This window comes from Balaenoptera physalus (assembly GCF_965194825.1).
Source record: "Balaenoptera physalus genome assembly, chromosome: 1".
NCBI classification, from domain to species: Eukaryota; Metazoa; Chordata; class Mammalia; order Artiodactyla; family Balaenopteridae; genus Balaenoptera; species Balaenoptera physalus.
In genome coordinates, this window is record NC_138882.1 from 137272025 (window position 1) to 137289562 (window position 17538).

At 38.9% G+C, this 17538-nt stretch overlaps 1 protein-coding gene and 1 long non-coding RNA gene across 4 annotated transcripts in view; one reads left to right on the forward strand and one right to left on the reverse strand.

Annotated features, from left to right (window-relative positions):
* LOC309641504 overlaps positions 1-3732 on the forward strand; it is a 36022-nt gene extending 32290 nt beyond the window's left edge. Inside the window, exon 2 of the long non-coding RNA XR_014252646.1 lies at positions 283-3732. This is a non-coding gene — a long non-coding RNA (uncharacterized lncRNA). The remainder of the gene's footprint in view (positions 1-282) is intronic.
* Positions 1-17538, reverse strand: part of LOC309641364 (uncharacterized protein) — a 104503-nt gene that overhangs the window by 52726 nt on the left and 34239 nt on the right. The gene's annotated exons all lie outside the window — the stretch shown is intronic.

Below are 17538 nucleotides of genomic sequence, written 5' to 3' on the forward strand. Positions count from 1 at the left end.
CACAGCCAATAAAAACTTAAAAGGCCATTTGGGGTGGGGTGGGATATATTTACCTTCATTTTAAAGATTCATTATATCATTAAAATAAAATACAAGACTCCCAGGTAATCCACAGTGAAACATCATAACTAAAATAGCATAAGCAGACTGGCCAGCCAATCTTATTTTGCTATTCCATTCAGTTCCTCTTCATGGTGTGGTGGGGAGAAGGATACTCTACTTTAACTGTAATCATTAAATCACATTTTTTGTTGTTGTTGTTCCCACATTCACCCTGTACAGATCTTTCAAGAGGCATTGCACTTAGCACTGAGTGAGGAGTTTAAACAACACTGAATACTAGGACATATCCTGATCTCTGAGTAGAAGGTCTGGCTTAACTATGGCATTGGCCAGCCGTGTGATCAAGGGTAAGTCACACCTATTCGGGTAGCTGTTGTTTCTTCATCTATGTAGTTAGAAAAGTGGACTATCAGATCTCTAAGGTTCCTCACTTCACCAAAATCATGATTACAAGTGGAAGCGTGGCCCCTACCCTACAAAAAAATTGTAATTAAACTATTAAAGTATAAGTGACCTGGTTTTGCCTATTTTGTCCCCTCTCCCCACTGTTCTCAGGATACTGCCAGACTAATACTCAGTTTTCGTGTAATGGAATCCCCAGAATGTGGAAGGTGGAGAAAAAACAAAAGCTAACTGGGTGGTTATCTGGAGGAGAGCAGAGAGAGCTGCAAACTGATAGAGCTGGTGGGTGGAGAGGAAGGGTGCGGGAGCAAGAGGAGTTGGGGGAGGAGACTGAGAGAGTATAGGGATGGGATGGCATAAATGAGGGCAAGGTTACTGGGCACTACAGGAGGTAGCTGGGGATCTTCATGAGTTGCCATAAAATATAATCTCCATTCCCACTTATGTTCTTCAAGACAGACAAGTAAAACAGAGTCAGAAGGTCTGTACTTCCCTGAATGTAGCACCTCCTGAGGGATTGGCCCAAATGGGTCAGAGCGTCAGTGAACTTACACCAATTAATGAGAAAACAGAGAGCGGTACCAATTGATACGCCCACAAATAGGCGTACTCTGAGTATGTGTTTAATTCTCACAGTAAAGAAGATGAATGAAATATGATTTGAGGTGCCTTCAGAATACTGTAAAAAAATTAAAAGGTTGATATTTTAGAGATGAGGGAAAGAGAAAAGTGGTGAACTTCATTATCATCCAATGATAAGCCGGTCAGGCCTAATGAAATCCATGTAAATGATATAATTGACAAAAGTAAAGAAAGTATTCCAATACTGTGGATGGAAAATTATTTCACAAACGTGAGAATTACTCAAAAAGTTTAACTTTTTTTTCCTCTCTTTTTTTACATATGTTAATAAGGCAAGTAACTTAAGTCTATGTTTTTTAAAAGGTATGGCTACCTTTCTACTCAATAAGGCTGAATTTTTAAGGAGAATAAATATCAGTTAGGGAAACAACATAGTGAGGACATGGAACCTGATATACTCAAGGAACCATAAATCATTTAGTTAGACTAATTAGGGGAATATTAAGTATAATATAACAAAGATTATCCTGGTGGCAGAGTATAGGATGGCATGAAAGGAAGTCTAGTTAGGAAACTGGGACAATAATCCAGCTGGGAAACAATGGGAACGTGAACCAAACAATGTAATTGAGGATGAAGGGGAAACAAAAGACTTGGGCTCAAGTCCCAACATTCTCACCCTCTATACATATGATCTTGGACAAATTACTTCTCTAAATCTTAATTTCATAAATTAGAAAATGTGAATAAGAGTACATAGGACTGCTGAAAGATTTTTTAAAAATAAGGCATGCAAACCATTCAGCACAGTACCTGGACTGAAAAATATAGACATGGAAGTACTCAGCAAATATGTGGGAGTTAAACTATGATGTTGTTCAAGTATTAAGTATGGAGTAGAAAAGGAGACGGCCAAGGTTGCCTAGGTTAAGAGGGTGGATTTCTGACTCCTTAAATTCTAACCCTCCTGCTCTTCCAGAATTCCACTGCTTCTTCATGGAAGATAAAACACATACCACGTAAGTGATGACACTGCCACTACCAACCAGCTATTTGCTTCCTGGTAGCTCTGTCTCTGGCTCATGTTTAGAACTAGCAGCAAGAAACAATAGGAAGAAAGCATAAGTGAAGGTGTGTGGTCTGCCTTCTTGATAAATCCCATTCCCCACCCGGCCTCATGAAACTATATGATTTTTCTCAGTGTTTCAGATAGGATGGAAAAATGAGGCCTGCTTTTTTATGCTGTTTTGATTTTGAGGTTTAATTACTGTTGTTTCTGGGGAATTCACTGCTTTAATTCATGATGTGCCCTGAATCTCTTAAGTGAAGAATGCCATTGAAAACATGAATATGTAATGAGTACAACCTTCTTTATCCCAGCTGAGGAGGGCGGCTGTTACTTGGCCATCACCTCTCAGTGCAAGTACAAGGACCTCAGGTACTAAAAGGAGCTGGGCTTCAAGGTTTTATTTGCATGTCTGTTTTTTTTTTTTAGTTCAAGAGTTCTTTTGTTTTATTTAAAAGCTGGGTCTATTAACAAGGAAACCAGAGAGAAAAAACAATCAGCTTGCTTTGGTGCCCTTTCAGACCTTCTCTTAACTGCTTATAAATCAATAAGCTAATTTCTAAATCAGGGTTTCTCAATCTCAGCACATTTTGGACCAGATAATTCTTGGTTGTAAGAGGTTGTTTTGTGTATTGTAGGATGCTTAGCATATCCCTGGCCTCTACCCACTAGATGCTAGTAGCATGTCCCATTCGCGACAATCAAATAAGTCTCAAGAAGGAGGCAAGAATATACAATGGAGGAAAGACAGTCTCTTCAGCAAGTGGTGTTGGGAAAGCTGGACAGCTGCATGTACATCAGTGAAGTTAGAACACTCTCTCACACTATACACAAAAATAAACTCAAAATGGCTAAAGACTCATGACACCATAAAACTCCTAGAAGAGAACATAGGCAAAACATTCTCTGACATAAATCATAGCAATGTCTCTTAGGTCAGTCTCTCAAGGAAATAGAAATAAACAAATGAGACCTAATCAAATTTATAAGCTTTTCCACAGCAAAGGAAACCAGAAACAAAATGAAAAGACAACCAACGGAATGGGAGAAAGATATTTGCAAACGATGTGACCGAAAAGGGCTTAATTTCCAAAATGTACAAAGAACTCATACAACTCAATAACAAGAAAACCAAACAAGCCAATCAAAAAACGGGCAGAAGACCTAAATAGACATTTCTCCAAAGAAGACATATAGATGGCCAATAGGCACAAGAAAAGATGCTCAACATCGCTAATTATCAGAGAAATGCAAATCAAAACTACAATGAGGTACAACCTCACACCGGTCAGAATGGCCATCATTAAGAAGTCTACAAATAACAAATGCTGGAGAGGATGTGGAGAAAAGGGAACCCTCCTACACTGTTGGTGGGAATGTAAATTGGTGCAGCCTCTATGGATAACAGTATGGAGGTTCCTTAAAAAACTAAAAATAGAGTTACCATATGATCCAGCAATCCCACTCCTGGGCATAGATCTGGAAAAAACTCTAATTTGAAAAGATACATGCACCCCAATGTTCATAGCAGCACTATTTATAATAGCCAAGACATGGAAGCAACCTAAATGTCCATAAACAGATGAATAAAGATGTGGTGTGTGTGTGTGTGTGTGTGTGTGTGTGTGTGTGTGTGTATAAAATGGAATATTCCTTAGCCATAAAAAAAAAGAATGAAATAATGCCATTTGAAGCAACATAGATGGACCTAGAGATTATCATACTAACTGAAGTAAGTCAGACAGAGAAAGACAAATACCATATATCACTTATATGTGGAATCTAAAGTATGACACAACTGAACTTATTTACAAAACAGAAATAGACTCACAGACAGAAAACAAACTTATGGTTACCAAAGGGGAAAGGGGGTGGGGGAGGGATAAAATAGTAGTTTAGCATATACAAACATATATATATACATATATATATATATATGAATCACTTTGCTGTACACCAGAAACTAACACAACATTGTAAATCAATTATACTTCAATAAAAAAAAAAATGTCTCCAGGCCTTTGCAAAAGTCCCCTGAAGGCAAAATTGTCATGGTTTGAGAACCACAGGTCTAAATGAAGGACTTACTTTGCAGGACAGTGAAAGCAAGGCATATTAATCAGCAATAAACATGTCCATTGAGGACTTGAAAAACACTGTGCTTGGTGTTGTGGGAAATACAAAAATGCTAAAGTATTATGTAATATTGGGAAAGTCCTTGGACCAGCAGTCTAGATCCACGTCTGCTGCTTACCAGTCATGGGTCCTTGAGCAATTCATTTATCCTTTCTGAGTTTCCTCATCTTACTAAGGAACAAGTGTGAGAAATGTAGGGTGCAGAAATATATGTATTTGCAACTGGATGAACAGTCTTAATAGTCTTATCTAAAGGTCTCTAGTAGTGAATCCAAAGTCTTTGTTTGCTAATCTGATCTAACATTTTATTAATGACTTAAATGAATGAGGACATAATCGACATGTTGATCAAATATAAACACAACATGCACTTGGAATGGCCATTAGCTGGATACGAGCACCAGAACTGAAGGTGATACTGAAAAGCCACATCTAAGCAAAAGGTATTTGCATACAGATAATGTAAAGTCATGCATTTGGACCCAGAAATTCACACCATAGCACAAATACCATATTGGGGAAGTCAGTGTGTATGTAGGTGAGCAAGAAGGAGAGTAGTAGAAGATGAGATAAGAGATAAAGGAGTTCAAATTATATAGGGTCTCATATCTCATATTAAGAGAACTTTGTCATTTACTTTGAGTGAGGAGGAAAGTCATTTGAGGGTTTGAACAAAGGATTAACAGACTGGACCAAATTTTTATTTTATCAGATTACTTTGGCTGCTGCATTGAGTATAAATTAAATGGGGATAAGAACAGAAATAGGGAGACCAATTAGGAGGCTACTGCAGTAAACCAGGAGAGACACTGCAGTGGCTTAGATGAGGTGTAGCAGGAAGATGTTACAGATTAGATTTGGGTTGTCAGAAAAAGAAGGGAGTCGATACTGACTCTAATCAAACAGAAAGATGGAGGGCCATGAACTAAGATGGGAAAGACCGAGGGAGCAGATTTTGGATAGGCAAGTTGAATGGTATAAATGTAACATGAAAAGAGAATAGCTGTGAAGGAGAAATTTGGCTCATTCTACAAAATATTTGAAAAAAAAACAAAACAAGATGTAGAGTTTACAGGTATGACCATATGATTCTGGATAAGAAAGAATTGGCAAAAATGAAGTGGGTAACCATGTGAAATAGTGACTTAATAATACCAACCTTAGCTCATACTCCCCATGAGCCAGCCACTGTCAAGGACTTTGCAATTATTATCTCATAATCCTCAAATCAGTCCTATTTTACAGATGAGCAAATCATAGCTTGTAAGTGATTAAGCTATGCAAATGTTGGTCTAGGTTCAGATCGGCAAAACTGATAACTCTGGGTGAGCTAAGATTAAATTTCCTGCGGTTTTACTATTGCTTCAACTAGTAAGCAACGCAAAAGATACACAGAAGAGCAAGATGGGAAAGAGATAAATCTCTCTCGTGACAACTTTATTTTTCAAGCACACCTAAAGTGGAGTAGTTTCAGCAGCTCATGTGCTGTGGAGATCCTCCAGGTTGGAAGAATCTGCAACACCGTACTTACCCTTCATTTCTTTTTAGTCTGGGAGAGAACCACATCATTTAGACCCTAGTGTTGTGGTTCCAGAGTCAGAATTTCTGGTTGAGCCACTGTTACCTAATCCAGTTATCTCCCTGTTTTGGCTCTTGCATGGCCAGTGTGCCCACTTGATTCTTCAGTGCAGCTGGTCTGGCCATGGCCTGCCATAGTAGTGAGCTAGGATTTGAACCCAGGCAATCTGATTCCTGAGTCTGGTCTTAACAACTGCCCCACACTATCTGCACGTAAAAGCATTCATGAAGGGACTCAAAACTCATTTGGAAAAACGTAGTGGAAGAAATTTAAACCTCAGATATGGCATGAACTAGGTAACTAATAAAGCAACTTCGAATGTCTAAAACATAATACTACCTCTCTGCTAACCTGTTGGGTTGGTGAACTATAATAAAATGTAGGAAAGAACTGGAGAGGCGTTCTTCTTATATATTTCTGCAGAACGGAAATCTAAATTGTGACTACATCTCTACCATTGGGATGTCCTTCGTTCTATACCTTACTCAAATTTCTTGTCTCCAAGTAAACCATATGTGGTGTCTTCACACATATTGTTTCTGCTTCCAGAATACCTCCTCTTACCCTCTTTTCACCTGGATAACCGCTACTTCAAGACTGGAGTAAGACACCATCTTTTCTGTAAAGCCCTTTAGCATCCCATCCTCTATCCAGTCAGCTTTGACCTCTCCTTCCTCTCTGCTCCCAGAGACAGCCTCTTGGACCTGCCTCTTGCACCTTGCAAAGTGCTTATCTGATTGTCATATATATATTTATTTACTTACAGGTTTCCTCCGACAATATAGCCTCCTTTCCTTGTATTGCTGGTAATATTTTTTCTGAGCTCTTTTCCAAGATGCTGATACAAAATGCTGTTGCTGACCATTTTGCATTTCATTTGTGTAAGTATATTTCTGGCTAGCACATGCAGGATGAATTGGAAAATGAGATGGGGAGTGCGGGAATCCATATTGGAGGTCCTTGCAATAGTCTAAGGTGTAGAGGGTGAGAATGGAAAAAAAGAGGATTAAAGGAAAAATGCAAGAGATGTTGTGGAGGAAGGGTGAGAGAAGTAAACATATGAGAATAAAAAGTCTTTTTTAAATGAATGGATATTTCTGAAAATATGGCTATATAAACATTAAGTGAAATCCCTTCTAGAACAGCACACCAGAAAATGCTAGGAAAGATTTTTCTTAATGCAACAAAATTTTGAATGTATAACTCAGCTAGTGGGAAGGAATAGAATTATTCAAAGTTCAACAATGCACAAAAAATTACATAAGTGCCAGAGCCAAACTTTTCCTTGGAGGCACTTACTGAGTTCTGATGGCCTAAAATCTGAATTTTAATGGGCCACTGGCAGTGAACAGGAGACAGAGCCAGAAGCTAAGCAAAATGGGAGGTTGGATCAAAGACCCCTTTCATAAGTCAGGACCACCAAGGGCAATTCTCTCAATGAGTGAACTAGAAACAGCCTCTCCCTAAAAGAGAGTCATGGAGATACCACCTTTCTCAGCCTTAGCTTTGTCTGATAAGAAAGAAATATAAAGAAAAAAGAAAAATAAATGTCTCCAAAGAAATTCCTCACCAGATCTGCGTTCTCATGGTTTGAGGGCCAAAAGCCACGCTGCCCATGTATTTAAAACCCTAAACCAAAGATAATTTGAGTGACCCTTGGTCAACAGTGTTCCCAGAAACCTGGCAGAAAAATCAACTCTGCTCCAGAGAAATTAATTTTGGGCATAGACTCAAAGAAAATTCTCAGAGATAGAGTTCTAAGGTATGTAAGTTCACAGTCAAAATTATCATACTGAAAAGGAAGCAAATCATGATGAGTGAAAGCTAGCATACAGAACAAACAGCAGGTTAAGACAATAAAGAATAGATATTGAAATAATCAGACCCAAAATATTAAATAAGTATGTTTAATATGTTTCAAAAAATAAAAAAGTAACTTGAAAATATTGAAAAGGCACAAGAGACTATTAGAACTGGCCAACTGGATATAAAACAGAACCAAATAAAAATTCTAGAAATGGAAAAAATTAAAATAAAAAAGCAACAGATTAGATTCAGCAGTGGAGAGATTTAGTGAACTGGAAAGTAGAGATTAAAAACAAATTACAAAACAACGCCCAAGAGAGACAAAAGGAAGATATGAAGTAGAGAACGAGACACATGAAGGAGACAGTGAGAACGCCTGCTACACTCAATCAATTGGTAAAGAAACTCTGAAGGAAATATGAGCAGTAGCAACTGTAAAATTTAGGTAGACTTAAAAAACTGCCCCCTGCTATGTAGATTATTAATACTAAAGGAGCATGGATAATTGCTGAGTACCAAAGCTGAGAAGAAAGCCTGCCAACTTGAGGGAAAATATAGATGAAACGGGAAATCTGACCACCCTTCTCTTCCTTCCTATTCAAATTGATAGTGACACATTAATATAATCCCAAAAGAAAGAGGGAGCTGTGTCTTAAAGGCCACATGCCTAAGAATGAACTTGTAATGGGACCATGGGACAGGGGATAGTAGATTCTCCAGCAGCAGCATTGATTGTTGCTCATTCTCTCTGTTTATATAACACAATTGGAGTAATCTAGAAAATAATTCTATCCCCCCTCCCTCCTCTTCATAAGTCATCAAAGATCTGTCTCTAAGAGAAGGTCTGAGAAGCCACCTGTGTATCCTAGCCATGGACATTCTTCTACAGAAATAATCACACTGAAGAACAGAAGTGGACAAGCTTTCTCTGTAAAGGACTAGATAGGAAATATTTGAGACTTGAGGGCCATATGGTTGGTATCACGGCTACTAAACTCTGCCATTAGAGTACAAATGCAGTCACAGATAATGCATAAACAAAAGAGCTATGTTCCAATAAAACTTTACTTATAAAAGCAGGTGGTAGGCTGTAGTTTGCTCACCCCTGCTGTAAAAGATTACTTATCTAGAAGTACAAATACTGGCAGCATTCAACAATTGGAACTGTTCTAAAATTATTTTCAATGATCACTCATTTTTAAAACTCACATCATTATGATAATTGAGAAAAAAATGTGCTCTAGCATTTGGACATAGTAATAGTATAAAGGGCTGGGAGATATAACCCAGTGCGTCACAGTGGCCCAATTCAAACAATACACCCATGATGCGACGAGGTAGCTGAGTAGTTAAGACAATAACAGACTGCTAAATAACATACACATGGTGATACAGATCATAACAGACAGAATAAAACTTACTCTTTCAGAGGGTACTACGTGTGGCAAAAACTTCATTATTTTCACACAGTGAAAGTCATTTACTTCTGAGCTAGGGACACTCCAGTGTACAGGCTGAGGAGACATTCCAAGGGGAAGCATAGCATTATAAAGCAGATGAGGGGATGTCCCTGGTGGCGCAGTGGTTGGGAATCCACCTGTTAACGCAGGGGACACGGGTTCGATCCCTGGTCCGGGAAGATCCTACGTGCCACAGAGCAACTAAGCCCGTGCACCACAACTACTTAGCCTGTGTGCCACAACTACTGAAGCCGCATACCTAGAGCCCGTGCTTCACAACAAGAGAAGCCACCTCAATGAGAAGCCCGTGCACCACAACAAAGAGTAGCCCCTGCTCGCCACAACTAGAGAAAGCCCACAAGCAGCAACAAAGACCCAATGCAGCCAAATAAATAAATAAATAAATAAATAAATAAATAAATAAATAAATAAGCAGATGACATTGAAGGAAGTTTACCCCAGTACCCTCTTCTCTGGATCTTGTCCCTGCTATTATAAAACGTCATGCACTTCATTTTATCACACCTCTAGCTACAAATAAACAAGGATTTCCCAGTAAATCAGAATTTTATGATTTTTTAATTATAAAAACAACATAATGCTTTCTTTTGCCATTTTGAACAAAATAAGTATGCATACAAATTCTCAAGTTTTTGTTGGGCAAATCAAGAAATATGCATTGTAAGATTTTTACATAATAAAATTGTTTTGTCTTTTCACCTAAATTTTTAATCAATGCAAAATAATAGCTAATATTATTCATTGCTTAACATGTCCAGGCACCATTCTAAATACCCTACGTGAATTATCTTAATTCTCATAACTCAATAAGGTTGGCACCATAACTGATTTGCAAGATATACGTTTAGAGATATACGTTTAACCTGTGATAGCCACTTAAGATACCCATTTTACTTTCCTTTCCTGCTCTCCTCATACCCACTTCAAAATGCCTTAGACTAAGCTCAGTGAAGAACTTACCATATGAGACCAAAAAAAAAAAAAAAAAAAAAATCTGAGCAAACTAGAATGGCTCATCTTCCCAGACCTTATGCCCTTGCTAGAGGAAGAAATATAAAAACAAAAATGAGCTGAAGAATAGGAAGTCTTTTTGGGGTCAGATCCAAGTTCCTGGGTGCTTTAGTTTGTTGCATGAACACTTGCTCCCTCACTCCTGATTTGGGGGAGCTCCATGAGACAGACAGCTGTGTTACAGTGAGACTACAGGAAGAGGAGACCGGCACCTTACTTGCCAATTGCTTATCTGCTGAGCCTCAGGGCTTGCAACGAGAACTTGATGAAAGGAATTTTAGGAAGAAGGGATAGGTATTGGCAAAGTAAGGCAGAAGACAGCAGTGCTCCTCCCCATCACACACACACCATGTTTCCTGAGAGGCGTGAATAATAGGATCACAGCCATACCCACAGAGGTCAAGATCAGGAAGACAGGGACATCAAAAGATGAACAGGAAGGGAAGGAAAGGCATTTGCCAAATGGACCACATTCATCACAGTTGTAGGTTAGATGACTGTCAGGTGAAAGGTGCAGCCAAATACTTCACAGACACCACGCAGATGCCTAGACAGCTGCTCAGAGACAAGTCCATCACCATCCAGATCTGTGAGTCTCCCTCATCAGGAGATTTGGAATGAACTAAATCAAAGGTGATGATCGACTCAGGAATGTGCAGCCAATTAACCATCACCAAATCCTAGTGATCAAGAAAGTATCTTCTCCCTCAACATTTCTTCTACTTCCTTTCCTCCAGATATGGCAAAAGGAGAAAGGAAAACACTCCAGACCCTTTCTCACTGGAATTCTCCCAACTGAATGTATGTGTTATTTCAGATCCTTCAGGAAGCAAATGCCAAGATAGAATTAGATATACATATAATTAATCGGAGGAAACAACTATGAAGAATAAGGGAGAAGGAGCAGGAGTGGATAGGGAAAAACTTCAGACCATGATGTTCACCTGACACTTGTGAAAGGAGAGAAGAAGGAAGGAGGATTGGGTAGGCAGAGGCCCCAGACTGCAGTGCAGACCTCAGAATGGCTTGACCAGGCCAGTGGGGCATTGTAGAGCAAAGTTTGTCCATTAGAGGAGCCCTATGTTGGCCAGGAACGGCCCGGCTCTAGTATACCTGCCTTGCTCGGTTATTGGATTTGAGCAGCCCAGGGAGCATGTAACCTCCTTGTCATGGACACTTCAGAGGATCCCAGAGTTACAGCATCTGGAGGCTGTCAGCTAACTATTCTCTTTGCAGCTTGTTCTCACTTCAAGGGAGATGTGGACAACACACTCCATTAGCTGCCACAAGATCCATTAAGTCTATTCTGGGATGATGATGTGGGCTTCACACTTGGACATTAGAGTGAAATTATAAAGATTTTGCTCTAAGCCAGAGTTAATAAGATCAGTCACAACCTCTTCCCATTCAGCAGGTTATAACAAAGAACTAGGACACCTGGTGCATCTGCTCTACATCAATCGTTTTTCACATTCACCTCCTCCCACCTCACTGCTTCCTCTCACCTTTCAGCTATATGTCTGTCCTATCAACACCCACTCTGGGATCAGGACCACCTTCAGACAAAAAAATTTACCTTCAGTGCAGGTAATAGCTAAGTATAGTTTGGTCACTGCTTTTAATAGTTGACAAAAGAATGTGTGAATATTTTTGACTGGTTTCTGTCTTAGCATCTCATTCTTGTTTAAAGAATAAAAATGTGGTCAAGAAAGAGGAATCACCCTTAATTTGGAATAAATCTCGAATCAAGCACATAGTGGTATGAGAGGCTAGAATAGTATTGTTGAACTTAAAAGGGAGGTTTATTTGAGGAAATGGCTCAGAGTTAAGATCTGAAAAGGGGAGGGAAGAACATTCCAGGCAGAAGAATTAACATGTACAGTGGCCCTTAGTGACTGGCGTAAGGGTTTAAGATGAGACTAGACCAGGTGGGTAAGAGCCAGATGTTCTCACAGGAGTTTTCATTGTCCTAAAAGTAACAGTAGGGTTTTTTTTAAAAATAATTTATTTATTTATTTTTGGCTGTGTTGGGTCTTCTTTTCTGTGCGAGGGCTTTCTCTAGTTGCGGCAAGTGGGGGCCACTCTTCATCGCGGTGCGCGGGCCTCTCACTATCGCGGCCTCTCTTGTTGCGGAGCACAGGCTCCAGACGCGCAGGCTCAGTAATTGTGGCTCACGGGCCTAGTTGCTCCGCGGCATGTGGGATCTTCCCAGACCAGGGCTCGAACCCGTGTCCCCTGCATTGGCAGGCAGACTCTCAACCACTGCGCCACCAGGGAAGCCCAACATTAGGGTTTCAATCAAAGGACTGGGATGGGTGGAGGATGATATGTTAGGATTCGTACTTTGAAAAAAATCCCTCCGGATGAAGAATGGAGAACAGACTGAAGGATGCATGAGGAGATATTAAGAGATATTTAGGAGTTTTGTTTTGTTTTAATAGCCCAGGTGAAAGATGAGGCTATCTTGAACAAAGAGAAGTAGATAGATTAAAAAAAAAAATTTAAATGGCAAAACATCCAAAACTCACTGGTAGATTAGATATGGGGCTTGAGAAAGAGAAGGGTGTCAAGATGTCTCCTAGGTTTCTAGCTAGCACACTGGATGAATGATAATGGCAGTGACTAAAATAATAAATACCAAAAGAGAATCAGGTTGAAGGACAAGGCTGTGAATTCAGAATTAAACAGTTTACCAATTAGGAATCTTTTAGTCACAAGTTATTAAGAAGCCCAATTCAATCTGACTTAAACAAAGAAGAGAAGATACTGCTTCACCTAATTGTAAAATCTATTAGAGAGGCTGGCTTCACCAGTGGCCTCATTTAAGAATCGGATGATATCACCAGGATTCATCTCTCGACTCTACTTCCTCCCGACTGGCTACATTCTCAGACTTTCCATGGTGGCTCCTGTACAATTTCAGGCTCACACCATCACAAGACTAGTTCAGTGTAAGAGGAAATTCTCTTCCCAAAAAGTTGAACAAAAATTCAAAATCTAATCTCTTTAGCCTTTATGGCCTTGATCTGGGCATATCCCCAACCTTGAACCAATACAATTGCTTAGGGTGATGAAGTATGCTAATTGGATCCTGTAGCCTGAGGCTTAAGTCATATTCAAAAAGAAGTTCATGAATGAAAATGGAGGAGAGTTACATATCCCACAACAAAATCATGTACCACTGCCACAAAAAGCATAAGGGGACACAGGGTAGTGAAAACAAAATGTAACTATCTCGTTTAGGTGAACATGATTTCTGAGATTAACAACAGGCAGGATGTGGTGGACATCTGAGAAAATCAAAGCTTCACTTATAAAGAAGGGGTACTTAAAATCAGCTCTGAGCATTGGCAGAGGTCAAGACTATGGGCTTTCAGTAATAACTGGCTTGATACACGAACATAGACCACATGGGACAAAAGCAAAATAAGGCACATCCAAGAAAATCTATTTTTGGTGAAGATTCTCTGGAAGGTCCATCAGATGTCTTGCTGTAAAATAATCAGAATTGAATTTTTTCTGTTTATGTTTAATGCACATCATATGATGTGAGTTCAGTCAATCTTACTTTTTCCATTATTAAAGTATTGATATTCCTCCAGGTATCAATAGAAATATGTAGACTCCAGCACCTAGAATGGACAAAAGCAGGACGGCCACCCTCTTTATTTCCTGTTGTATCAGCCAGACCTGTTCCTGCCTGGGAATGCTAAACAGTACACACACACACACAAAAACCCTTTGGGGTTGTCTTGGTAAGACTGAATGTGAAAAATAGTTTCCACTAGAGGGTGCTAAGCCTCAAAATAAAAATACAAACCAAGTACGTAGGATTTTCCCATACTTTCCAGTATTCATTGAGCAACTAATAACTATTAACCTGGACTCCCCAAAAAGCAGAGCCTGAGGCAAAGCTTATGTGCTACTACTTTATTATAGAATGCAATCCCAGGGAGCAAGAATGAGGGAAAAGGAAAAGGAGGCAGGGAAAAAGTGAGAGTCAGTCCAAGAAGTTGTATTACTGAGCCAGTCGCCTCTTGCTATTAAACACAACTGACTCCTAGATCTTATCGTACCTTCCTCTAAGAGGCCATATAAAAAGTTGCTTCATAGAACAGTCCATCCAGACTGGCTCAATCATCCATTGTTAAAGTTTTACCCAGTGGGGTATTAATTCCCTCCTTACGTCTGAGTTGCGTGTATGTGGACCCTGAGCATGTCTTAGGGGTCTCACTCCAGTGTCTACAGAACAGACATGAGGGATACGCAGAGAGGGCACAAGGCAAAGTGATGTCAGGTTGTTCTGAGGAATTGGTCCCAGTTCATGCACAGCTGGTTGCTCAGTGCCTGGGGCTCAAACAAGTAGTCAAAGGCCTCAGAGACAGATAAGAAGCACACAAAAGGTATCTGATATGATGAACAATTACTCAAAATAAACAACTAAAAGGGAAAAAATACCTTGTCAAAGATAATGTCATGCAAACAGCAGTTGGAGGATGTTTGTCCTTTGACACTAAACATTAATTATCACTTCTCATTTAATAAGACAACTAGTTGTGGGTTTCTTAGGTATTTCTTGGTTGAAAATAATTTCCATTAGACTTGCTAGTCATCTAAGAAATTAGCTTTGTTGTTTATCTTTGAATTAGTCTTGTTTACCTTTGCCAAATGAATGCTACATTATAACTGATTGAATAAGCAATGCTATTTGTTTTGAAGAATGAGAACTTTTTGTTTTTTCAAGTTGATTTATTTTGAAATATTTATAGCTTTCCCCATGGCTTCAGAAACAGACTAGGAAGACATTTAGTTGCTTTTAAACAACTGTTGTATAACACTACAAGCTTGTTTTCTGTTTGTCTACTTAGTAAATCAAGCATATGTTTTCTAGAAGGCTTTGTCTAACTGCCATAATATCAATAATTTGCATCCATTTGTCCTACCTGCTAAATAATTTTATGCTTTAGATCCTTATCAGTTATTCTTAATGTTCTTACAAAATGTGCCATTTTTACATTGACTTTTTATTTGGAAATAATTTCAAACTTACAAAAAATTGAAAAAATAAAAATAGTACAAATAATACCCATATGCCATATACTTTATCCAGATCTATCCATTTTTTAACATTTTACTCTGTTATATATGGTTGTCCATCATGGCCCTTTACCCCTAAATACTTCAATGTGTTATTTCCTTAAAATAGGGATAGTCTCTCAAATAATCAATTATATAATCTACTGTCCATATTCCAATATTACCAACTGATCTACTAATGTTCTTTATAGCATTTTTCCCTCCAATACAGCATCCAGTCTAGGGTCAGGAAGGTATTTAGCTGTCATATCTCTTCAGCCTCCTTTTGTCTGGAATAGTTCCACAGTTCGTCTGTGTTTTTTAAGACATTAACGTTTTTGAAGGATACAGTCCCGCTTCCCTTTTTTAAAAACAGAAAATTTCTCATTTTGTGATTGTCTGATGTTTCCATGTGATTAAATTCTTTCTCCACCAGCAAATGCACAGGTGATGTTATGTCCTTCTCAGGGTATCACATTTGGAGCTTCATGACTTCTGTCTGCCCCTCATTGGAAATACTAGCTTTGATCATCTGGTCAAGGTGTTGTCCAACTTCTCCGCTATTTATTGTTTTTTGTTCCTCCCTGCAACTAATTAGCAATCTGTGAGAAGACACTTAAGACCATACAAATATCCTGTTCCAAAGCAAAATTTCTCTCTAGATTTAGCATGGATTGATTATGCTTGGCTAATCCAATCTTCACTGTGATGGTTGCAAAATTTGTGATTTTTTTCACTCCAGAACAGTCAGTCCTTGGCATTCCGCTGTATGCAAGAGCCCTTTCTTCTCCCCCATTTATCTATCATCAGTATGGACTCATGAATTAATATGCTTTTCAATGGTTTAGATTTCGTTATTGAACTTTATTTTGCTACTTAGATTGTCCCAGATTTGGCCAGTGGGAGCCCTGCAAAGCTAGCTCCCATGTCTTTGTGACATCTTTTTTCCCCAGCATTTCTTACTATCTGGTATAACAAGATGTTCCAGGTCCATCTTGTACCTACCTGGCTCCAGTTCTAGAAACCAGCCATTTTTTTAAAGAGTCCTACTTCCTTTTAGTGGGGAATGGTATTAGAGATCAAGATCTGGGTGATAATGTACGTTCACTCCTACTGTTGGGGGAGAGGGATCTTTGCTTCTTGGCTCTTTCAATGAGAGATAGAAAATCTGTGCATACACATGCATGCAAATGTTCATATATACATAAATATTTAAAAATAAAAATACATAGGCATGCACTCACACACACACATTTATTTTTTTAAAGAAATCAAGTGTTCACACTGATTCTTCCAATTCCAATTCATGCCTACGGAGTTCTTTCTTTCTCTTCTGTATTCCGTATTTGTATGTCCATGCTCCACAGAAAGAATTCCGGTTCCCAACAACATACTATGTATGCATTTGCTCAGTCCTATGATACATCTAAAATGGTTTCAGAATTTTGCCAATACTACTAAAAACACAATACAATAAACAAAACTACTGAAAAGAGTTAAAGATTTATTTCCAATTCTCACCTCCCCTACTGCACCACCCCAACACACACAACTCTACACACCCTGTTCTGGCCACAACTAATGGTGTAGAGTCAAATACTGTGTTCATTAATTAACTTGTGTCTTCCTTTTTCCTCCTTCTCGCCCTCCTTTTGTGTTCCTTTCCATTCCTTTTTCTTATCCTCCTGCTTCGAGATTAGTCACTTAAAATTAGATTTTTTTTCAATTGCTTTCAGATTTAGCCCTCCTCCTTTTTAATAATTATTTTATTTTTCAAATTTGTAGAGCATTAAAATGCTTTCAGAAGTCAAAACCATACAAAAAGGTATACTCAGAGAAGGGTCGATCCCTCCTACAGTTCTTCTAATCCATTGGTCCCTACCCCCACCAGCCCGCGTAGGTAAACAATCTGTTGTTTTCTGAGTCATTCTTTCTATTTCTTATTGAAATAGCAGGTAAGTGTATGTTTTCCCTTCCATCTTGCATGAAAAATAGCATACTCTAAATGCTGTCTTGGACTTTGTTTAATGTCTTTTGGAAGTCACTACATATCTGTTCTTAGAGGCCATCCTCATTCTTTGTTACAGCTGCACAGGACTCCATTGCCTATAATGTGCAATAGTTTATTCAACTAACTCCAAAGCTTGGACGTGTAGGTATTTTCCAATACTTTGTAATTACAAATAGTGCTGTAACGAATAACCTTGTGCATATGCACCTTCAGGGACGATTTCTAGAAGTAGAACTGCTGGGTCGAAGGTTAATGAATATGCAGTTTTGTTAAATGTTGCCAGATTCTTCCCCTTATGACTTGTACAACTTTTCATTCCCACAAG